At 51.1% G+C, this 24638-nt stretch overlaps 1 long non-coding RNA gene across 1 annotated transcript; it reads left to right on the top strand.

Annotated features, from left to right (window-relative positions):
* Positions 1-12166: 12166 nt before the first annotated feature.
* LOC137756862 (uncharacterized) lies at positions 12167-16616 on the top strand. The gene is made up of 2 exons (XR_011072267.1): positions 12167-12269; positions 13581-16616. It is a non-coding gene; the product is annotated as an uncharacterized lncRNA (long non-coding RNA).
* The last annotated feature ends 8022 nt before the right edge of the window (positions 16617-24638 follow it).

The following is a 24638-nucleotide window of genomic DNA, read 5'->3' as shown; positions in this document are numbered from 1 at the left end:
ACCCCACTCTGCCGCCGCGTACAGACATCGGTTCCTGGGGGAGCTCCATGGGGAAGGCAGAACGATCCATGGCACGCGTCCCCTCTGCCTGATCAGAGCCATTTGGCTTCTGTCCAGCACTGTTGTTTTGGTCTTGGTTTCATGGCCAAAACCTCCATTTCCATGAGTTTTATCTTTTGCTTACCTTTGTATGAACAATTGCATCCTAACTGTTTTATGTCTGTCTTGAAATTTTAAATCATTTCCATTGTTTGGGTCTTCAACATGAGACTTTTAATTCACTTTCATACTCTACGGTGGTAGAAGTCAGAATAGTGGTTATCTCTATGGGGAAGAGGCAGGAAATAAAGAGTCAACTTGTAAATTATACTGTATTAGAGAAGGTGATGAGTGGTGTGGAAAAGAACAGCATGAAGAGGATTGGCTGCACACTGCGCTGTTGGTGGCCACAGGAAGAAGTAGGGTGAGAAGATGAGATCCGGGCAGACTCGCAGGAGATGAGAGAGTCAGCCAGGCGCAGTATTTGAGAGCACATTCAAGGCAGGGAGAACAGACTGTGCAGAAGCCCTAACTCAGTAGAAAACCTGGAATGTTGAGGGCACAGGCAAGAGGCCAGCGTGGCTGGCGGGGAGTGAGCAAGAGAGAGCGGAGGAGGTAAGAGGGGCAATGGGGGATTCACAGATTAGAATGTGGGGGCTTGCTGGCCATTACAAGGACCTCTGGCTTATGTTCTGGGTGAGAATGGAGCCCGTGACGGGAATTAGGCAGGGGAGACGTGATCTGACTTTTATTTTGAAAGGCAGGATCACTGTAGCCACCAGAGCTGCTGCGTGCCGGGCGGGGGACATGCTCCTTCATCACCGTCATCGCCATGCCCACCGCCACCATCCCCAGCACCAGCGTCCCCCTCCCTCCAGCCCACGCGGCCAGAGCTCTCTGGGTTCTGTCCCGGCAGACTCCGCTCACGCACATGCAGGAACAGGGACCGGATCTCCCCGCCACTGGCTGGCAAGAATCCCCTAAATGCAGCCAAAAGATACGAAACACAGGCTGTGAAGAAACTGGGCCTCAGGCGAGGGAGGACCCTCAGTGACCTCTGGGAGCCGAGACCCCGAAGAGGTGAGCCGTGCAGCTGCCCCAGCTTGCTGTCTACACGGACTGTCCGGACCGAGTCCAGCCGCCTCCCCGGGTCTCGGGGGTGGATCGCAGAGCGCGGGCAGCCGGAGCTGGCGGGTGGAGGACCGGAGAGGACACAGCGGCACAGGGGGAGAACCGTGCCCAAGGGCGGAGGGTCCGCTAGTCGAAACTCCGAATTCGGGTGACATCATGTACAGTACTCAGAGGGATCTTGTCTCAGTAGTGTGGAAAACTAAAAGCTGCTCTGCTCCCACCCATAAAGTCTCAAGGCAAGACTCAAAAGGACCAAACTGTTTCCAAGTAAGTTAACAATATTAGATTTTTTGAAGTTCTGGAATATACTTAGGAAAAAAAATACCCAGCACCCAAGGAAAAGGGTATGCTAAGATTCAGAAAACTCCAGCCCGTTATGAGGAGACAGATCAATTGATAAAAGACATCCCAATCGGAAAGGAAGAAGTAAAATTTTCTCTGCAGACAACGTGATTGTCTACGTAGAAAACCGAATGCAATGTACAAGAGTGAGGAGAACCAGTCAGTGAGTTTAGCAAGATCACAGGATCAAGGATATCAGAGGGAGCTAACTCCGCCTGCCCAAACGCTCAACTAATTGTTCTTGTACCAGCACTTTCCTGCGCTGATCTGAAACAAGCCCGGTCAGCCACAACACTGCTATTTTACTGTGCCTAGGGTTTTTCTCTTCTTGTGCAAACCAAGTTTTTAATTTTAGTAGGAAACCAAGCCAATTGTGACAAGGATGTTAGGAAACCAGAAATCTGGTAGTGGGTGTATTTTCTGAAGAGAAATTGTGATAGAGTCTTTTTTTTTCTTTTAAAGACAGTCTGTTTCCTCTCTCTCTCTCTCTCTTTTTTTTTTTTTCCATGCCGCGTGGCTTACAGGATCTTAGTTCCCCAACCAGGGATCGAACCCGTGGCCCCTGCAGTGGAAGCACGGTGTCCTAACCACTGGACTGACAGGGAATTCCCTGTGATCAAGAGTCTCAAAAAAGAAATAGAAAAGTAAACATTTAGATCAATATTTCTAACTTTTGGAATATACTTTAAGGAAGTAACCATTCATGGAAAGAATTACATACATGAATTCCATGGAATCGTTAACCGTAGCAATGAAAAAGCTGAAAACAACTTAAATGTTCAATGATTACGTTATGATGCATCTTATATACCTTCACTCAATAACATATTTTTGAAGAGTTTTTAGAATGTGGAGAAGCTAGTATGTTAAATGAAAAAAAGTCAGGAAAAAATTTAATGCTAAACTTGATGACTTCTACATTGCATACCGTTATACATTTAGCGTGCAAGTACAACTAAAAAATTAGTTCTAAAATGTTGACAGTAGTTAGTGCTGAACATCGGGCTTGATTTTCATTTTCCTAAACTGTCTTCAATTACCTTGTACTACTGGAATATCTGAATTCCAGAACCTTCCCTCCAACACGAGGACAAAGATAAAAAATCCAGAAATGCATCAGCTGAAAAGAAACTGTGACACAAAACAGTAGCCTAGTTTTATTTTCTGCAGTAATACACATTGAAGCATCCCACTCCTCGAGCCGCAGGGAAACCAAACAAGTGAACCAGGAGATACCAAGGGCCAGTACCGGCAAAACATTAAACCCAAATAACAAAGTGGTGATTACTCAAGTTTGAATTCCCTAAGCCTTGCCTAGTAGGGGACACAAGGTTAGCCCTCAGCCCCCTTTCCTTCGCGTAGCCTTTAGGGGGGCGGGGGCCAAAGGCGCTGAATATTCCCAATCACCCGGGAAAGCCGATCGAAGATGGAGTCGATGGAAATTCGGAAGAGATCAAGGTCTTCAGCAGTCCATCTACTACAAGTGAGGGAAAAGGGAAATCAGGTTAAAGGGGAGATCGCTCACGTAGGTCCAGGGCACCAGCCCCCAGCCCCCTCCTTATACCAAGCCCGTATATGGGCGGCCCCATCACAGCACTCTTAAGACAGAGATCAGATCCCAGCACCTGCCACCGACCCCCGCCCACGGCAGACTCTTCTAGAACTCACATAGTTAGGGCACTGCCATTCACTGTATATTCCTCCCGAATCACGCCTGGGTCACGCTGGGCACCTGCGATCAGAGCTCTGTGGGCCATGTGTGCCTCCACGAGGGATCGGAAAGGCACTGTGAGCTTGCTGGGGGAGACGTGGTTAAGGCACCATCCGCTACTGAATCTGCTGGTATCTCGGGCTTGCCCACACCTCAGAGGCCCGTTTTTACCCCAGGATGAGACCGCCCGGAGCCGCCTCCCTAACCCTTCGGTCCTTCCCCACCCTCCAGGCTCCTCAGGCATTGACAATCCCCTTTCCTGCCAGGCTGCCCGCCCCTGCTGCCCCTGACTGCGCCCTGCGCTCCCCTCCGTCCCCTCCGCAGGCGGCCGCCACGTACCCGGCCACCGCACCGCTGCCCCAGCCCACGGAGGCTCCACGGAAAGGATACAGCACCAGCTGTCTTCTTCCAGGCCCGACAGCCACGAGCGCTGCACCTCCACCACGTCTTAGGGCACGTGACGCCCGCCCACCCTGAGGGCCTGCAGCAGGGCCTCCCATCGCTGCTCCTCCTCGGCCAGGCCCACGCCGGGCTTCCGGGCGCCGGGGAACACCCTCGCCTTCAGGGCTACCTGATCTTCTCTGGCAACCAGGAGTTCCGGAGCTTTGCTGGCCACCTCGGCCCCCTGCGCCTGCCGCGCTGCCGTCCCCCGGGGCCTGCATGGCCGCCGCGCGTCCCTCTGAGAGCCGAGGAGAGCCTGCGCGCCACACGCGGCCCCGCCCCTTCGGCCCCGGGACGCCCAGGGCGCCTGCGCAGACACCCCTGACGACGCCTCCCGGCACCGGATTGGCTGCCGCCCTGCCCCCACGGGCCGGCCCGGAGGCCCCGTCGGGCTGCACAGACTCAGCTCCGGCGTGAAGCCCCGCTCCTTTCGGGCGCCCCGGATGCGCCTGCGCAGACCGGCCCCTCCTGTCCGGGGCCGGGCGGTGTGGGGCGGGCGCCGAGTGCCCACGGAGTCACCACCGAGCCGGGAACGCCGCCTTTCCGTTCCCGAGGCCTTGACCCGTCTCCCAAACCATCTGCTCCAGGCAATAAGGGCCACCCACGCACCCCCATAGCCCTCCGACCCTGCCCCCCGGTAAAGCCCAGAGTAAACCGCAAACAGCAAGGGAAGCGTAGGACCTCCAAGCAGCGGGGTCTCCACCGAGCGGGGAGGTCAGGGCTGGTGGGCGTCTTCACTGACCCCATCATGGAGGTGCCACCCGCATGACCTCGTCCAGACCCTATTACCTCCCAAAGGCCCGCCTCCAGAGTCCATCCCGTGGCGGGGTTAGGGCTTCCATGGGTGAGCTGGGGGAGGGGGAGGGGGAGGGGGAGGGACTGGACGCTCAGGCCATAGGCCAGCGCTGCTCAGCTAACCCGGGCTAGGTTCCCGTGCGTACTCTTAGCGGGGAGCCACTGACTTACCTGACCGAACGCAGAAACAGCATCTTTCCTGCCGGAGAGCTGATCCACGTCAGCTGTCCTGAGAGATGCGCCAGCCAAGGCCTCACAGGTCCCCCCTGGGCCGGCCCGGCCCCTCGCGTCCCAGGGCCAGGAGGTGACACGGGCCGGTCTGGCTTCCTCTCAGCTGTTTGCAGGCCACTCCTCCACCTGCTGGGCTGGTCACCGTCCTTCCGCAGCCCTGCCCTCGGCCCCAGAGGCTGCCCCGCCCTCGGCCCCAGAGGCTGCCCCGAGGTGGACGCTCACTCAGCAGGCGCCCTCGCCCGGGCTGCCAGTGCTGCACTGGTGAAGCTTTAACACTGGCTCTCCAGACGCAGCAGGGGCCCTGCATCTGCTGATCTCCACGCTGTACCCACTCGCACCACAGCCGACTGACTAGGGAGGCCGAGCCGCGGTCCTGTACGAAAGCCAAGTGGGAATTAAAGCCTCACAGTCACTTACGGAAGACTCAATGAGCTCTCTGTCCCAGGTTCCCCTGTGGGAGTTGCAGAGGGGCAGCCATGAGCAGACATTCGTATAGTTTTTTAGTTTTAGGTTTAGCAAATAGGTTTTAATCATCATCACTGGAAAAAGAAAAAAAAAACCATCAGTGCAGAGCCGGACTCACATGGGTAGGTAGTGAGTAGGCGTGGACACTGGTTGGACATGTGCGGGAAAAGCCCAGAGAATGTACTGAGCGAGGGTCTAGCACGTTGGCTTCTGCTGTCGTCCATATCACAGGAGGAAACTCATGAATTAACCAGACCCACCTGAGGGTCTGAAATAAGGGCAGAAGGAGGGTCAGTGGGACGTCTAGGGGGCTCTGACTCCCGCCTCCGCGAAAAATACCTGATGGACATCCTCATACGTACCCATTAAGGGGACCGGTGGCAAGTTCCCAGGAGCAGAATTGCTGGGCTTTAGGGATGGGCAGCCGTCATTGGATTCAGTCGCGCCACGCTGCTCTCTGCTATGGCTGTACCCGTCTGCACTCCTACTATATTCTTGCGACCTTTGGGGATTTCCTTTTCTGTAACTAGCCTATTCATATCCTTCGCCCATTTCCAAAAACATTGGTATTGCTGTTATCTTCTTGCTGACCAGCAGGATATTTTAAAAACATATTCTTTTTTTTAAATTAATTAATTTCTTTTTGGCTGCGTTGGGTCTTCGTTGCTGTGCGCGGGCTTTCTCTAGTTGCGGCGAGCGGGGGCTACTCTTCGTTGCGGTGCACGGGCTTCTCATTGCGGTGGTTTCTCTTGTTGCGGAGCACGGGCTTCTCATTGCGGTGGTTTCCCTTGTTGCGGAGCACGGGCTCTAGGCGCAAGGGCTTCAGTAGTTGTGGCTCGCGGGCTTCAGTAGTTGTGACACGCAGGCTCAGTAGTTGTGGCGCACGGGCTTAGTTGCTCCGCGGCACGTGGGATCTTCCCGGACCAGGGCTCGAACCCGTGTCCCCTGCATTGGCAGGTGGATTCTTAACCACTGCGCCACCAGGGAAGTCCCTGTTCTATTTTTTAAAATTTGATGAAGCACTTCAGTAGGCAGGGTACCGTGAAAACCACATGACCACCATATAAAAATCATCTTAAAATGGTAGAGAATACAGTTTTAAATGTATTTGTTGAATCCAAACCTCAACTGCCAAGAAAGGAAAGGGGATCTCTCGGGCCAAAAATATTGAGAAACTGCAAATCCTGAGGATCAATAGGAATTACAAAAAGTAAAATCACATATAGAAGTAAGTCGTTATTAGAAATATTAGATTTCACATATAAAATAACTATGTTTTATATATTTAAAAAAGAAGATGAGGAGTTGACAGTTGGACTGAGTCACAAGATACTATTTAAAAATGACCAGGTGGATTAGAAAAGACCATTTAGAACTTCTAGACATAAAAATAGGGATGCAATTAGAAACTCAATGGGTGAGTTAAACAGACTAAACCCAAAGAGTAATGTAGTGAACTAGAATATAGTTTTGAAGTTACTGATAAGTCAGGACAAGGAGATAAAAACATAAACAAAGTTGAGAAATGGAAGATAGCATGAGAAGGTCAAACATTTGTCCAGTCGGCCTTACAGAAGGAGATAATAGGGAAAAAATAGAGAAGCAGTATGTGAAGGGATAATGTCAGTTTCTCACAGTTCATGAAAGACACCAATCCTCAGTCCAAAGACTCACAAATAGTTCACTGTAGTCAGATGTTAGTGGTAGAATGTGGATGGTAGGTATATGGGTGTTCATAGCATATCTTCTTCAATTTGGCTGATTATTAGAAAGTTTTCATAATAATAAATTGAAGAAATAAACCCCATGAAAGGAAAATGAATAAAAGTGAGAACAGGGCATCCCTGGTGGCGCAGTGGTTGAGAGTCTGCCTGCCAGTGCAGGGGACACGGGTTCGAGCCCTGGTCTGGGAAGATCCCACATGCCGCGGAGCAACTAGGCCTGTGAGCCACAACTACTGAGCCTGCGCGTCTGGAGCCCGTGCTCCGCAATGGGAGAGGCCGCGATAATGAGAGGCCCGCGCACCGCGATGAAGAGTGGCCCCCGCTTGCCGCAACTGGAGGAAGCCCTCGCACAGAAACGAAGACCCAACACAGCCATAAATAAATAAATTAAAAAAAAAAAATGAACTCCAAAAAAAAAAAAAAAAAGTGAGCACAGAAATTAACAAAATAAACAGCAAAATTGGAATCACCACCAACCTAATTTGCTCTTTTAAGAGATTAAAATTGAACGCAACCAATCAAGAGAAAGCAATGCATGCAAATATTCAATATTAAGAATGCAAAGGAGGTAATAATTGCAAATACATCAGAGATTAATGACGTGAGAATAGTATGAACAACTTCATATTGAGTGAATTTGAAAACTTTAGTGAAAACAGGCAAATTCTCAGAAAAATATTATTAAAAACTGACTCAAGTAAAAACAGAAAACACAAATTATTAGAGAAGCTGAATACGTAGGGAAGTTTTTACTACAAAGGATCACGAGGCCCCCAAAACTTTACAGAAACCTTCTATCAAAAGGGAGCGATCATTGCAGTCTTACAACAGCACCTCCAGGGAAAGGCAAAAAGAGGAAATACTACGCAGCTTATTTTGTAAGGCTAAAATAACTTGATACCAAAACAAAGAGCACTAACACAAGTAGAAAATTATATATCAATCTCACTCATTCATGCAGGTTAAAATTCCTAAGCAAGAATAAGTCCAACCAAATCTTGCACGTGAATGTTCATAGCATCATTCTTCATAATGGCCAACGAGCGAAAGCAACCGAAGTGTTCACCAAATGCTGAACGGGTGAATAAAATGTGGTATGGCTACACAATGGAGTGTTATGCAGCCATACCATGAAATCAGATCCATGAAACAACAAGGATGAACCTTGCAAACAATATGCTGAGTGAAAGAAGCCAGTCACAAAAGACCACTCCTTTGGATTTCTGGACCCAATTCCAGGATGTGTGTGTGTTGGCTGGGGTGGGTTCCCACATAACACCAAGCAATTCTCGGACACCGGCAGGGTGTCCGAGGAGTCAACTCCATTCTGACCTTTTCTCCCGGGAGATAGCATCCGATTCCACAGGTTACAGGTTCAGTCCTACAGGACTGCCCCCCCCCCCTTCCAACTTGAGCTGCTAGTCACCGTCCCAGGTTGTTATCTGTGCTTCTGACTGGCTGGCTACAGATGGGAGGTCCCCACGTCCCCCTCCTTGGGTTTGACTCATTCGCTAGGGCAGCTCACAGAATTCAGGGAAGCACTTACTTACGTTTACCAGTTTATTCTAAAAGGGTATGATAAAGGATGCAGATGAACATCCAGATGGAAGAGAGGCACAGGGCGAGGCATGAGGAAAGGGCCCGGAGCTTCCACGCCGTCACCAGGGGCCACTCTCCCAGCACCCCCACGTGTTCACCAACCCGGGAGCCCTCTGGACCCAGTCCTCTTGGGTTTTATGGAGGCTTCATTATACAGTGTGACTGGTGAAATCATTGGCCGTTGGTGATGGAGTCAAGCTCCAGCCCCTCCCCACTCCCCGGAGATCGGGTGGGGCCGGGGAGTGGGGCTGAAAGTTCCAAGCTTCCGACCACATGGTTGGTTCTCCTGGCAAGTAGGAGGCACGTTGTTAGGCGCCACCTAAAAGTCACCTCGTTCCTGTCATAAGCGACATCTCTGTCATTCTCAACACGTAGGAAATTCGAAGGGTTTTGGGAGCTGTGACCCAGGAATTGTGGACTGAAGACCAACTATATATGAGAAGTAAATATTTGGTCATCTGAACGACCAAATATATATTTCTTGTAAATCACAGTATCACAACCACGTATTGTATGATTCCATTTGTAAGACATGTCTAGAATAGCAAACCTATAGAGACAGAAATTAGATTCGTGGTGGTTGCCTAGAGCTTGGGGAGAGACTGGGACTAGGGGATGACGGCTAAGGGGTGCAGGATTTCGTTTTGGGGTGATGAAAATATTCTAAAATTGAGGTGATGATTGCACAAACATGTGACTATCCTAAGCACCACCGAATTGTACACTTTAAGTGAGCGAATTGCATGGTACGGAATTCTATCTCAGTAAAGCTGTTTACAAAAGGAATCCTAAAGATTTTAGTAAAATAAGTTCAGCACTTTATAAAACTGAAAATGTGCATGAACGGGCGTCCCTGGTGGCGCAGTGGTTGAGAATCCGCCTGCCAATGCAGGGGACACGGGTTCGAGCCCTGGTCGGGGAAGATCCCACATGCCGCGGAGAAACGAAGCCCGTGCGCCACAACTACTGAGCCCGCGTGCCACAACTACTGAGCCGCTGTGCCACAACTACTGAAGCCCACGCTCCTAGAGCCCGTGCTCCCCAACAAGAGAAGCCACCGCAATGAGAAGCCCGTGCAGCGCCGCGAAGAGTAGCCCCCGCTCGCCTCAACTAGACAAAGGCCGCACGCAGCGACGAACACCCAACGCAGCCAAAGATAAATAAATAAATTAATTAATTTAAAAAATATGCACGAACAAGTCGGAATTTTTCCAGGTACGCAAAGCGGGTTTAACATTTGAGAACCTGTTCATGGACATCTCGGTAAAGACGGCAGATTGACCACGGACTTCTGTTTTCCCTCCGTCCCAAACCATCCTCTAAAATCACAGTGAAGGATTTGTTAAAGGCATAAACCCACGCGGCTGTGAAGAACTGAAGAAGACAACACAGTAACGTATTGGAAACTGGAAAGCAGGTGGATTTGTAGTAAATGATTTATCAGACCCAAGAGAGTTGAATCCTAAATACACTGCGGGGGAAGGCAAGACCCCCACTCCCCGGAGGCTGACCTCTGTGACTTCCCCTCTCCTACTTCACACAAAAGATGAAGTGTAGTCTCTGGAGAGAGTAAAACAAGGGGTCTCTGCCCTGGGGGATGCTAGACACATCTGACCGAGAATACTAGGCTAAAAACAACGTAAGTAAATATGCACAATAGATACGCGAGCCTTTCCCGAGCCCTTTTCCAGCGGCTCTCTTCCAGAATGTTGACAACCAGACCTTTACAACTGGGTCTAGAGATTCGAAGACAGTTCTCTGACCTATTTGAGCAGCCCAAGAGGCAAGACATGGGTCATAATATTAGGGGCACCCCAAGAAAATCGTCCGGCAAGGTCACCTTGCAGTGAACCCCGCAGCTGACAAGCACCACCCGTGTAGTCGGAGCTTCGGATCAGCGTTTTGGCCTTTCACTCTTAAATATGAGCAGACAGCCAATGATTTTATCAGACATCTCAGGGAAGCTCTAGCATAAAGACAGAAACCAAACAAGCAGGTTGGAAGAAACAAAAACTGTGCCAGAAGGAGAAACATTTTTTTTCAAGTCTCTTATTGTTACAAATTCCCCCTGAGAGGTGAGCTGTCGGGGCCATAAATTAAAGGAATCTTATCAAGTCAGTCAAGCTCATTAACACGTTAAAGGAGAAACGCGATGTGAGTGTCTCAGATGCAGCAAAAACAGTCAGCAGGACTGACCAGCCAGTCACATATGGGAACGTGATATGTGAACAGAGGCTGCATTCCTGGGGAAAGGAGGGCTGCCCACGTGGGGTACAAACAGAACAAAAGGCAATTAATTGTATCCCTGTGTCACCACCACATGTCAAAATCAGTTGAGGCTAGATTATTACTTAAATGTAAAGGAAAAAACGTTATAACTTAGAAGAAGATGTGGGAAAACAAATTACAACCTCAGCATAGGAAGAACGCTTTAAACAAAATACAAGAGCAAGAAGCTACTCAGGAAGATCTTGATATGTTACATTAAAAGCGGGAACAATTCTTAACTTAAAAAACACCAAGAAAAACCCACTGTGGACTGTGATGGGCTATTAGCAACACACATAACCAACAAATTATTAGTCTCTTAGATATGTGAGGGAGTACTGAGAAAAATCAGAAAAATACAAACACTTCAGCGTAAAAATTAGCAAAACAAAAACAAACCTAAAACAGATAATTCACAGAAGAGAAAAAAAGAAATGACCCGTAAACATATGAAAGGATGGCCAATTAATTCAATTATCAAGGGCGTGGAAAATCAAATCACAGTAAAGTACCATTTTCCTCATATCAGGCTGGTGATAGTCAAGTTGAAGGGGCCCCCATCCCAGGGACACGCCCTAGAAATTCTTCCACAGGTGCACGAATGCTCACAGCAGCATTGCTTGTAAGAGCCTCCAAACTGGAAACAACTCAAATGCCTGTTGTTGGTGGAACAGTTAAATAAATTATGCGATGGAATCATGTATGCTAATGAAAATGAATGAAATAGGGCACTGACATGGGTGAATGTGAAGTATGTAAATGGAGCGCAAATTGAAGTCACCAAAAATGCATACAATACGGTTCTATTGGTAAAAGTTCAAAACAGGCAAAACAAAACAGTATGTCACTTAAGGACACTCACACATTCATAAAACCATCTTTAAAAACAAAAGTGGTAAACACCAAGTTCAGGATAGCACTCACCCCCTTGGGGGGCAAGAAGGCAGCAGTAGAAGGGGGCCCTCGGCATGTGCCGTGTGTGTCGTGTAGCGGTGGTGTAGTCTGAAGCCGGATGGAGATGCCATGGCTGTGTGCTGCACACGTTATCCCTGTTTGTATTGTATAAAGTATCTTTAAATGCACTTGGGATGTCTTTACGAAAGCTTTCGTAAGTGTGATTGACCTTTTCAGGATTTAAAGTCTCTAAGGTATCATGGGCCTGTCAGATCCGTGAAATGATTTCTTCTTGGGGGAGATTTTGGCCAGCTGCTTCAATGGTGAATGAAGGCATAGCTTCATGTGAAGGCCAAATGGGCTGTATTGTATTTCAAAGCCAGCTCTCCTTCCGAGGTGCAGGCCGAGCTGCCCAGGACTCGTCGGGCCGCTGTTGTCCGATGGCAGCTGCTCTTCCCCTGGGCGGCCCGGCCCGAAATTGGTAACGCGCATCCTGTGACGTTGGTTTCTAGGAGGAGCACGGAGAAGCCAACTCGCTGAGCAGTGGAGCCCTGACGTGGACGAGGAAATTCAGCCTGGATTACTTAGCCCTGGACTTCAACTCAGCGTCACCAGCCCCTGTGCAGCAGGTAGGAAGTACTCTGTGTCTGAGAATTCCCAGGAGATTCCATTTCGGTTTGGATTTTGTTTCGATGATTCCACCATGGATGTTCTCTTTGCAAAGTCTGAAACATACAGACACGTACAGTGAAGAGTCTTAAAATCAGCCCTAATTCTGCCGCCCAGAAGTCCTGGCGTATTTCCCTCGGGGGGAACGTTCTTTGCATGTCTATGTGTAAATGGACGTAGTCTTCGTGCTCTTCAAAATTCGGACCATAAGGTTTGTTGAGAAATTGCTCTGGCAGAGGTGAGGGTGGGGTAAAGTGTAGTCCAGGCATAGGAAGGGCCTGCTGAGGGAAGAAGTAACAGCCCCGTTTGGCTAGACTCTGGGGAGTGGTGACGGGAGCTGTCAGCTGGCTTTGAAACAGCTCCGTCAAGGGCCTCAAGTGCCAGGTTGGGCAGTTTTGACTCCTCTGAGTAGTATTCTTGTCTGTGGAGTGGTCAGCAGAAATAACACCTATGTTGAAGCCTGTCGTGAGGACTCAGTGAGTTAATACGTGTAAGGGACCTTAGCCATTGACTGTTGTCACTCACTGCACAGGGGAAGCCATGGAATGAGTGGCTGGTAAGCAGTGGACAACGGCTAAATATTTCTTAGCAAGGGATGGTCGTAGTCTAGACTGCGCTAACAGTGTATTATTGTTTGATGAGAAAAATCACTTGCTGAACAGAATATACAGTGTAATTTCATTTTGTGTGTGTGGAGAAAAGAAGAGTCTGGGAGGCTTCCCTCCCCTTTTGCTGAATGAGCTCCCACTTGCCCTTTACCTTTCGTTTCATTCCACAAACCTAAAATGATAGTCCAGCAAAGCTGGTCAGCGGGATAGACAGAGAAGCACAGACGGTGCATTAGCCAGTTCTGGTCGGCTGTGCAGTGAAGACAAGCCCCGAATCTCTGCGGCTTTCGACCGCAAGGGCTTCTCAGTTGTCGCCTGTGGGACAGTCCGTCACGGTCCCCACGTGGGGCATGCCGGCGTCCTGGCAGGGGAAAAAGGGAGAGTGCAGGATCGCAGGACGCCTCTCTTCTCTTTAGGAGGGGCACCCGTCACCCCACTCACGTTATACTGGTCAAGGCGAGTCAGCTGGCTAGGGCCAAGTTGAAGGGAGCAGAGGTGAGGAGAGATTCACGCACATTCACACGCAGCGTGACACTTCTGCAAGTGACGACCCAGGAGGGAGGGCCAGCCAATACTCGACACTGTAAGCCACCAGAGACTGACTGACATTGTGCCGAATTTTTAAATTGGATGTAACGAAAGCTTTCTGTTCTCCCCCTTCAGAAACTCCTCTTCTCAGAGGAGCAGAGAGTAGACTACGTGCAAGTGGACGAGCAGAAGACGCAAGCTCTGCAGAGCACAAAGCAGGAGTGGACGGACGAGAGGCAGTCCAAAGCGTGACGGCGCTGGGCTGCGGGCAGGGGCTCTGAGGGGGGCCGGCCCTCGTCAGCGGCCGCGCTCGCCCCTGCCGAGCCTCAGGCCGGTGCGCCGGGACGTAGACAGCTCCATCCCGGCAGGGTGGGAGCCACCAAAGCAAAGGAGGCGTCAGAAATCTTCTCCAGTGGAGCCTTTGACGTGCAGATTGGAGCCAACGGGATGACATCTTTTGACTCCAGCGCCTGAAGTCTCGACCTCTGTCCTGTGCTTCCGCTGGAATCATGAATGATCCGAGGAGAGACGCGCCTGGACACCATCTTGTCCCCACCCCTGAGGACACAGTGCAAGACACCAAGCCTAGGGATGGTGGCAGGAAGACAATGCGAGTGACAGGAGCATTGAGTCCCGAGGTCCGGCATGAGCATATCAGATGACCCCGGTGGCTCTAGGGACATCGTTGTGCTTAAGCAGCCGCCTGTGGCCGGGTGTCCCTTTGCTGTTGGCCTTTTCCCGGCATGCTTTCACACGCACCGTCTCATCTCTTCCCCTCAAAGACCTCGGAAGCTAGGCTTGGCGGCGATCACTGCTCCCACTTCGAGGAAAACAATACCAAGAACCAGAGAAGGGAACGCTTGGCCCAGGATGACTCATGGAGTGAGACAGCGAGTCCGGCTCCTTCCGCCGTCTAATGCTGCCTCAGTCACTTAGGGTAACTTCGGAGACGCGTGGGAGACACGTGCAGGCACGGGATGACTCATCATCTCCTCTCCCTTTCATAGGATTTTGAGCAGGTGCTTTTCCACTTGAAAGGTATGCCTGTCGAGCCAGGGTTTCTTTGTGTGGTGTCCAAACGGGGCACTCTAGCGTAATCAGCAGTTACCATTAGAGACACCTCCCGACAACCAGTGTGAAATCCATGCTTGGTTCACATGGTCCCCTTGCCATGTGTGTCCCATGAGCTGGCTAGGGCTGGCAGAAGAACCTTTGCCACCCCGGGGAAAGCTATCCCTGGCCACACTGTGCTGGACTCAAGCTTCTGAGTGATTGTGATGACCCAAGAAACAACAGCAAACAAACCAACCAAAAACCGGTGACTTCAAGTCTCGGGTTTCCCGGCTAATGTTTCCCTTCTGCTTTAGTGGTGACTAGCTCTGGAGCGTGCACACGTTCCCACCATGCAATGAGGGCATCTTGTCACCCCTTCCTTCCTGGGGCACTGGGGTTCAGGGGACCCAGACGACAGGCTCGATTGGGCACAGAGTTTTACTTAATGCCCCTACCTGATCCTTCTGAGCACCTGCAGCCAGAAGACAAATCTGAACAACTGGGTAGTCGGCAGGTTCTGGCCCACTGTTCGGCCACGGTGTCTCATATACGGGGATGGATCACATAGGCGGGCAGGTCTGCGGCAGCCAGGGTTAGGCAGGGCAACTGTAGGCTTTGCTGTAGGGTTTCAGGGTCTCGAACTGCTCCGAAGGTAAGTGCCAAAATCTTGGCTTTTCAGACCAGGAAAGAAGTAATTTTGATGTTCAAAGCAGCACGGTCTGGTGACATCATTTTCTTCCCAGAGCAAGACGGGGGGGGGGGGGCAATTGCCAAGGGCTTCGACTAAGTTAAGAGTCCTTAGTGAGCCTGGATGGAGCCACGAGAGGGCTCCCTGAGCCCACGGCCTGCTCCCCGGCCAGAGCCTGTAAGGAGCTGCCTTCTTCCTTCTGTGACTTGCAAGGAGTCACAGAGCCTCAGGCAGGAATCCAGGGCTACGGACTGCCAGTTCCCATAGATGGTGGCTTCCCTATGTGTGGGCCACCTGTGTTTAGGTCACTGATTGCCTGACAAAGGCCAGTGCAGAAAAACTGTACGTCCAAGTGTCAAGTACCTCAGCAGATTGAGGATAGATTGGAATAGTAAAGGCAGCTGAAATTTTGTCGGCAGTGAAATGTCGTCCAGTTGACCAAAAAACAAAAATCTGTTTCTACAAAACGTTTCCAGGGACATACTTACTGCACGAAACAATAGACACTTGAGCAGCCGTGACTTGTTTGGAAGTGATTAGGGATTTAAAAAAATATGACTTCGCCAGGGCGTGTGGGATTACGTCTTGGGTGTATGGGATTCCCTGGGTGTATGGGATTATGTCTTGCTTTGATAAAACTGCTAATGGATGGCTACACAAAGGCATAATGATTCAGGGACACAAAATACAGGTAGTTTTGAGCTGACGGCAGCATATGCTCCTGAGAAAGGCACCGTAAATCACAACGATGCCGGCCAAATCTTGTTTTCCGGCAGAGGTAATCCACGTGTAATGGAGGGCTATGATTCTGATGGGGTCTGAGGGATTTTTGTTTTTGTTTTTTTTTTTTTTACCAGAAATGATCCCAGATACCACTCCAAGTCAAGTACACATGGCATGTCTGTACACTGCGCAGAGTACACCTTTCTAGAAGATCTGGGAATCAACAGGACAGTGCAGCAATTAATCTCGCATTATTTTCTGTAGCTCCTTTTTGCTCCGTTTCCTTCCGTCTCCTTTCATTAGGAAATACTTCCAGATCAGGGGTTTTGTCATGCAGAAAGGGGGACCGAAGGGTCTCAAGCCTAAGTCCACAGGCCCAGGAACGTTGGGAGTTAAGCTTTCCTTGGGGAGGGCGGAGCCCTGAGGCCCAGCACACAGCCTGGCTACAAGCGCATGGTGTGACCCTGGGGACTCAGTGTCCAGGCCACTTCACCACGCAGCAAGCAGCAGCTGAGTCGTGGCCGTTGGGTCCGGGTCGAGACTGATGGCTCCCCTGAGGCCTGGCTTCCCCCCTCTCAAGGCCTCCTCCTCGGGCCCCGTTCAAACCACCTTTGTATCCACAACCGTGCAGATGTTTAACAATTCACTACGCTTTTACTATTTCATGTCTGGCATTAATAAAAGTCTTATAAGGAGAGGAATCGTGACCTAAGTGCCCTCTTATTTAAGTGACGACATCTGAAAAACTACGGGACACATTCTGAAACCTGAATAAGTGGAAGTAGACTTCATTGCCATTTTCAAGTACAACAGACTTCACCTGACTCCCGTGGCATGACCTGCATCCATGTTACTTCGCTGCAAACAGTTGAGCGGGTGGCTGTAAGCAGCGCTGCTCCTGCTCAGCCAAACCACATCTTGACACCTGGGTCAGCAACCAGCTCCGATCATTGGCAGTAAAGTTACCGGCTCTGCCAGATACCACGTATAACACCACCTTTGTCATTACTGACATTAAAAAGCAACAGCGCCCAGCTTGCTTCTCCCCAGAGGGGGTCTCTTGTGCCACCGCCTCCCTTTTCCCTATGGCTGAGACTCCCAGTGGCCCTGGCTGCCAGGTCAGCAGCATCTCTAGGCCACGATGTGAGGCAGAGACCACCAGAATAGCAGGGGCTCAGGTCTGGGGAAAACAGGCCAAAAGCAGAGACCCTACAGCCAACGGGAGTCCTGGTGCTGAGAGGAAGGAGGAGAAGCCACGTGAAATTCCTCCCCCTGGTCAAGTCCGAGGCTGATTACCATGAACGCTTTTTCCTGACACACACTCCAGACCGAGCCCTTGACCTAAAGGAGAGCAGGTCGGCCCACAGGGCTAACCTCAGAAGCAGGGGCCGGGAAGCCTGACCTAAAGGTCTCTGAGCCCCAGGCCCCTCGTGCTCTGGCCCCTTTACTTCAGCAGACAGCTCCCTAAGTTGCCAGCTTTCTACTTCTTTATTTTCCTTGATCTTAAGTTGCATTTATCGTTATCATTTCCTTATTTTAATTGTCATTTGTTGTTACAAGTTTAGTTTTTATTTTCTGCAACTGAGAGCGAGTGGCAGTGGTGGAGGCCGGAGCAGGGGGCCCGACGGGAGACAGCAGAGCTGAGACGCACACTCCCCGCCACGGGCACTTCACCGATGGCAGAGGGGGGCTGGAGAGCCGCGGGGACGGTCAAGGCTGCCAGGTCACTGGAGCTCCACGGGGATGGTAACGAACCTGACCCCACTCTGCCGCCGCGTACAGACATCGGTTCCTGGGGGAGCTCCATGGGGAAGGCAGAACGATCCATGGCACGCGTCCCCTCTGCCTGATCAGAGCCATTTGGCTTCTGTCCAGCACTGTTGTTTTGGTCTTGGTTTCATGGCCAAAACCTCCATTTCCATGAGTTTTATCTTTTGCTTACCTTTGTATGAACAATTGCATCCTAACTGTTTTATGTCTGTCTTGAAATTTTAAATCATTTCCATTGTTTGGGTCTTCAACATGAGACTTTTAATTCACTTTCATACTCTACGGTGGTAGAAGTCAGAATAGTGGTTATCTCTATGGGGAAGAGGCAGGAAATAAAGAGTCAACTTGTAAATTATACTGTATTAGAGAAGGTGATGAGTGGTGTGGAAAAGAACAGCATGAAGAGGATTGGCTGCACACTGCGCTGTTGGTGGCCACAGGAAGAAGTAGGGTGAGAAGATGAGATCCGGGCAGACTCGCAGGAGATGAGAGAGTCAGCCAGGCGCAGTATTTGAGAGCACATTCAAGGCAGGGAGAACAGACTGTGCAGAAGCCCTAACTCAGTAGAAAACCTGGAATGTTGAGGGCACAGGCAAGAGGCCAGCGTGGCTGGCGGGGAGTGAGCAAGAGAGAGCGGAGGAGGTAAGAGGGGCAATGGGGGATTCACAGATTAGAATGTGGGGGCTTGCTGGCCATTACAAGGACCTCTGGCTTATGTTCTGGGTGAGAATGGAGCCCGTGACGGGAATTAGGCAGGGGAGACGTGATCTGACTTTTATTTTGAAAGGCAGGATCACTGTAGCCACCAGAGCTGCTGCGTGCCGGGCGGGGGACATGCTCCTTCATCACCGTCATCGCCATGCCCACCGCCACCATCCCCAGCACCAGCGTCCCCCTCCCTCCAGCCCACGCGGCCAGAGCTCTCTGGGTTCTGTCCCGGCAGACTCCGCTCACGCACATGCAGGAACAGGGACCGGATCTCCCCGCCACTGGCTGGCAAGAATCCCCTAAATGCAGCCAAAAGATACGAAACACAGGCTGTGAAGAAACTGGGCCTCAGGCGAGGGAGGACCCTCAGTGACCTCTGGGAGCCGAGACCCCGAAGAGGTGAGCCGTGCAGCTGCCCCAGCTTGCTGTCTACACGGACTGTCCGGACCGAGTCCAGCCGCCTCCCCGGGTCTCGGGGGTGGATCGCAGAGCGCGGGCAGCCGGAGCTGGCGGGTGGAGGACCGGAGAGGACACAGCGGCACAGGGGGAGAACCGTGCCCAAGGGCGGAGGGTCCGCTAGTCGAAACTCCGAATTCGGGTGACATCATGTACAGTACTCAGAGGGATCTTGTCTCAGTAGTGTGGAAAACTAAAAGCTGCTCTGCTCCCACCCATAAAGTCTCAAGGCAAGACTCAAAAGGACCAAACTGTTTCCAAGTAAGTTAACAATATTAGATTTTTTGAAGTTCTGGAATATACTTAGGAAAAAAAATACCCAGCACCCAAGGAAAAGGGTATGCTAAGATTCAGAAAACTCCAGCCCGTTATGAGGAGACAGATCAATTGATAAAAGACATCCCAATCGGAAAGGAAGAAGTAAAATTTTCTCTGCAGACAACGTGATTGTCTACGTAGAAAACCGAATGCAATGTACAAGAGTGAGGAGAACCAGTCAGTGAGTTTAGCAAGATCACAGGATCAAGGATATCAGAGGGAGCTAACTCCGCCTGCCCAAACGCTCAACTAATTGTTCTTGTACCAGCACTTTCCTGCGCTGATCTGAAACAAGCCCGGTCAGCCACAACACTGCTATTTTACTGTGCCTAGGGTTTTTCTCTTCTTGTGCAAACCAAGTTTTTAATTTTAGTAGGAAACCAAGCCAATTGTGACAAGGATGTTAGGAAACCAGAAATCTGGTAGTGGGTGTATTTTCTGAAGAGAAATTGTGATAGAGTCTTTTTTTTTCTTTTAAAGACAGTCTGTTTCCTCTCTCTCTCTCTCTCTTTTTTTTTTTTTCCATGCCGCGTGGCTTACAGGATCTTAGTTCCCCAACCAGGGATCGAACCCGTGGCCCCTGCAGTGGAAGCACGGTGTCCTAACCACTGGACTGACAGGGAATTCCCTGTGATCAAGAGTCTCAAAAAAGAAATAGAAAAGTAAACATTTAGATCAATATTTCTAACTTTTGGAATATACTTTAAGGAAGTAACCATTCATGGAAAGAATTACATACATGAATTCCATGGAATCGTTAACCGTAGCAATGAAAAAGCTGAAAACAACTTAAATGTTCAATGATTACGTTATGATGCATCTTATATACCTTCACTCAATAACATATTTTTGAAGAGTTTTTAGAATGTGGAGAAGCTAGTATGTTAAATGAAAAAAAGTCAGGAAAAAATTTAATGCTAAACTTGATGACTTCTACATTGCATACCGTTATACATTTAGCGTGCAAGTACAACTAAAAAATTAGTTCTAAAATGTTGACAGTAGTTAGTGCTGAACATCGGGCTTGATTTTCATTTTCCTAAACTGTCTTCAATTACCTTGTACTACTGGAATATCTGAATTCCAGAACCTTCCCTCCAACACGAGGACAAAGATAAAAAATCCAGAAATGCATCAGCTGAAAAGAAACTGTGACACAAAACAGTAGCCTAGTTTTATTTTCTGCAGTAATACACATTGAAGCATCCCACTCCTCGAGCCGCAGGGAAACCAAACAAGTGAACCAGGAGATACCAAGGGCCAGTACCGGCAAAACATTAAACCCAAATAACAAAGTGGTGATTACTCAAGTTTGAATTCCCTAAGCCTTGCCTAGTAGGGGACACAAGGTTAGCCCTCAGCCCCCTTTCCTTCGCGTAGCCTTTAGGGGGGCGGGGGCCAAAGGCGCTGAATATTCCCAATCACCCGGGAAAGCCGATCGAAGATGGAGTCGATGGAAATTCGGAAGAGATCAAGGTCTTCAGCAGTCCATCTACTACAAGTGAGGGAAAAGGGAAATCAGGTTAAAGGGGAGATCGCTCACGTAGGTCCAGGGCACCAGCCCCCAGCCCCCTCCTTATACCAAGCCCGTATATGGGCGGCCCCATCACAGCACTCTTAAGACAGAGATCAGATCCCAGCACCTGCCACCGACCCCCGCCCACGGCAGACTCTTCTAGAACTCACATAGTTAGGGCACTGCCATTCACTGTATATTCCTCCCGAATCACGCCTGGGTCACGCTGGGCACCTGCGATCAGAGCTCTGTGGGCCATGTGTGCCTCCACGAGGGATCGGAAAGGCACTGTGAGCTTGCTGGGGGAGACGTGGTTAAGGCACCATCCGCTACTGAATCTGCTGGTATCTCGGGCTTGCCCACACCTCAGAGGCCCGTTTTTACCCCAGGATGAGACCGCCCGGAGCCGCCTCCCTAACCCTTCGGTCCTTCCCCACCCTCCAGGCTCCTCAGGCATTGACAATCCCCTTTCCTGCCAGGCTGCCCGCCCCTGCTGCCCCTGACTGCGCCCTGCGCTCCCCTCCGTCCCCTCCGCAGGCGGCCGCCACGTACCCGGCCACCGCACCGCTGCCCCAGCCCACGGAGGCTCCACGGAAAGGATACAGCACCAGCTGTCTTCTTCCAGGCCCGACAGCCACGAGCGCTGCACCTCCACCACGTCTTAGGGCACGTGACGCCCGCCCACCCTGAGGGCCTGCAGCAGGGCCTCCCATCGCTGCTCCTCCTCGGCCAGGCCCACGCCGGGCTTCCGGGCGCCGGGGAACACCCTCGCCTTCAGGGCTACCTGATCTTCTCTGGCAACCAGGAGTTCCGGAGCTTTGCTGGCCACCTCGGCCCCCTGCGCCTGCCGCGCTGCCGTCCCCCGGGGCCTGCATGGCCGCCGCGCGTCCCTCTGAGAGCCGAGGAGAGCCTGCGCGCCACACGCGGCCCCGCCCCTTCGGCCCCGGGACGCCCAGGGCGCCTGCGCAGACACCCCTGACGACGCCTCCCGGCACCGGATTGGCTGCCGCCCTGCCCCCACGGGCCGGCCCGGAGGCCCCGTCGGGCTGCACAGACTCAGCTCCGGCGTGAAGCCCCGCTCCTTTCGGGCGCCCCGGATGCGCCTGCGCAGACCGGCCCCTCCTGTCCGGGGCCGGGCGGTGTGGGGCGGGCGCCGAGTGCCCACGGAGTCACCACCGAGCCGGGAACGCCGCCTTTCCGTTCCCGAGGCCTTGACCCGTCTCCCAAACCATCTGCTCCAGGCAATAAGGGCCACCCACGCACCCCCATAGCCCTCCGACCCTGCCCCCCGGTAAAGCCCAGAGTAAACCGCAAACAGCAAGGGAAGCGTAGGACCTCCAAGCAGCGGGGTCTCCACCGAGCGGGGAGGTCAGGGCTGGTGGGCGTCTTCACTGACCCCATCATGGAGGTGCCACCCGCATGACCTCGTCCAGACCCTATTACCTCCCAAAGGCCCGCCTCCAGAGTCCATCCCGTGGCGGGGTTAGGGCTTCCATGGGTGAGCTGGGGGAGGGGGAGGGGGAGGGGGAGGGACTGGACGCTCAGGCCATAGGCCAGCGCTGCTCAGCTAACCCGGGCTAGGTTCCCGTGCGTACTCTTAGCGGGGAGCCACTGACTTACCTGACCGAACGCAGAAACAGCATCTTTCCTGCCGGAGAGCTGATCCACGTCAGCTGTCCTGAGAGATGCGCCAGCCAAGGCCTCACAGGTCCCCCCTGGGCCGGCCCGGCCCCTCGCGTCCCAGGGCCAGGAGGTGACACGGGCCGGTCTGGCTTCCTCTCAGCTGTTTGCAGGCCACTCCTCCACCTGCTGGGCTGGTCACCGTCCTTCCGCAGCCCTGCCCTCGGCCCCAGAGGCTGCCCCGCCCTCGGCCCCAGAGGCTGCCCCGAGGTGGACGCTCACTCAGCAGGCGCCCTCGCCCGGGCTGCCAGTGCTGCACTGGTGAAGCTTTAACACTGGCTCTCCAGACGCAGCAGGGGCCCTGCATCTGCTGATCTCCACGCTGTACCCACTCGCACCACAGCCGACTGACTAGGGAGGCCGAGCCGCGGTCCTGTACGAAAGCCAAGTGGGAATTAAAGCCTCACAGTCACTTACGGAAGACTCAATGAGCTCTCTGTCCCAGGTTCCCCTGTGGGAGTTGCAGAGGGGCAGCCATGAGCAGACATTCGTATAGTTTTTTAGTTTTAGGTTTAGCAAATAGGTTTTAATCATCATCACTGGAAAAAGAAAAAAAAAACCATCAGTGCAGAGCCGGACTCACATGGGTAGGTAGTGAGTAGGCGTGGACACTGGTTGGACATGTGCGGGAAAAGCCCAGAGAATGTACTGAGCGAGGGTCTAGCACGTTGGCTTCTGCTGTCGTCCATATCACAGGAGGAAACTCATGAATTAACCAGACCCACCTGAGGGTCTGAAATAAGGGCAGAAGGAGGGTCAGTGGGACGTCTAGGGGGCTCTGACTCCCGCCTCCGCGAAAAATACCTGATGGACATCCTCATACGTACCCATTAAGGGGACCGGTGGCAAGTTCCCAGGAGCAGAATTGCTGGGCTTTAGGGATGGGCAGCCGTCATTGGATTCAGTCGCGCCACGCTGCTCTCTGCTATGGCTGTACCCGTCTGCACTCCTACTATATTCTTGCGACCTTTGGGGATTTCCTTTTCTGTAACTAGCCTATTCATATCCTTCGCCCATTTCCAAAAACATTGGTATTGCTGTTATCTTCTTGCTGACCAGCAGGATATTTTAAAAACATATTCTTTTTTTTAAATTAATTAATTTCTTTTTGGCTGCGTTGGGTCTTCGTTGCTGTGCGCGGGCTTTCTCTAGTTGCGGCGAGCGGGGGCTACTCTTCGTTGCGGTGCACGGGCTTCTCATTGCGGTGGTTTCTCTTGTTGCGGAGCACGGGCTTCTCATTGCGGTGGTTTCCCTTGTTGCGGAGCACGGGCTCTAGGCGCAAGGGCTTCAGTAGTTGTGGCTCGCGGGCTTCAGTAGTTGTGACACGCAGGCTCAGTAGTTGTGGCGCACGGGCTTAGTTGCTCCGCGGCACGTGGGATCTTCCCGGACCAGGGCTCGAACCCGTGTCCCCTGCATTGGCAGGTGGATTCTTAACCACTGCGCCACCAGGGAAGTCCCTGTTCTATTTTTTAAAATTTGATGAAGCACTTCAGTAGGCAGGGTACCGTGAAAACCACATGACCACCATATAAAAATCATCTTAAAATGGTAGAGAATACAGTTTTAAATGTATTTGTTGAATCCAAACCTCAACTGCCAAGAAAGGAAAGGGGATCTCTCGGGCCAAAAATATTGAGAAACTGCAAATCCTGAGGATCAATAGGAATTACAAAAAGTAAAATCACATATAGAAGTAAGTCGTTATTAGAAATATTAGATTTCACATATAAAATAACTATGTTTTATATATTTAAAAAAGAAGATGAGGAGTTGACAGTTGGACTGAGTCACAAGATACTATTTAAAAATGACCAGGTGGATTAGAAAAGACCATTTAGAACTTCTAGACATAAAAATAGGGATGCAATTAGAAACTCAATGGGTGAGTTAAACAGACTAAACCCAAAGAGTAATGTAGTGAACTAGAATATAGTTTTGAAGTTACTGATAAGTCAGGACAAGGAGATAAAAACATAAACAAAGTTGAGAAATGGAAGATAGCATGAGAAGGTCAAACATTTGTCCAGTCGGCCTTACAGAAGGAGATAATAGGGAAAAAATAGAGAAGCAGTATGTGAAGGGATAATGTCAGTTTCTCACAGTTCATGAAAGACACCAATCCTCAGTCCAAAGACTCACAAATAGTTCACTGTAGTCAGATGTTAGTGGTAGAATGTGGATGGTAGGTATATGGGTGTTCATAGCATATCTTCTTCAATTTGGCTGATTATTAGAAAGTTTTCATAATAATAAATTGAAGAAATAAACCCCATGAAAGGAA

This window comes from Eschrichtius robustus, chromosome X (genome assembly GCF_028021215.1).
Source record: "Eschrichtius robustus isolate mEscRob2 chromosome X, mEscRob2.pri, whole genome shotgun sequence".
Classification (NCBI taxonomy): domain Eukaryota; kingdom Metazoa; phylum Chordata; class Mammalia; order Artiodactyla; family Eschrichtiidae; genus Eschrichtius; species Eschrichtius robustus.
The sequence above is the reverse complement of the archived record's forward strand: the minus strand, read 5'-3'. Positions and strand labels throughout refer to the sequence as shown.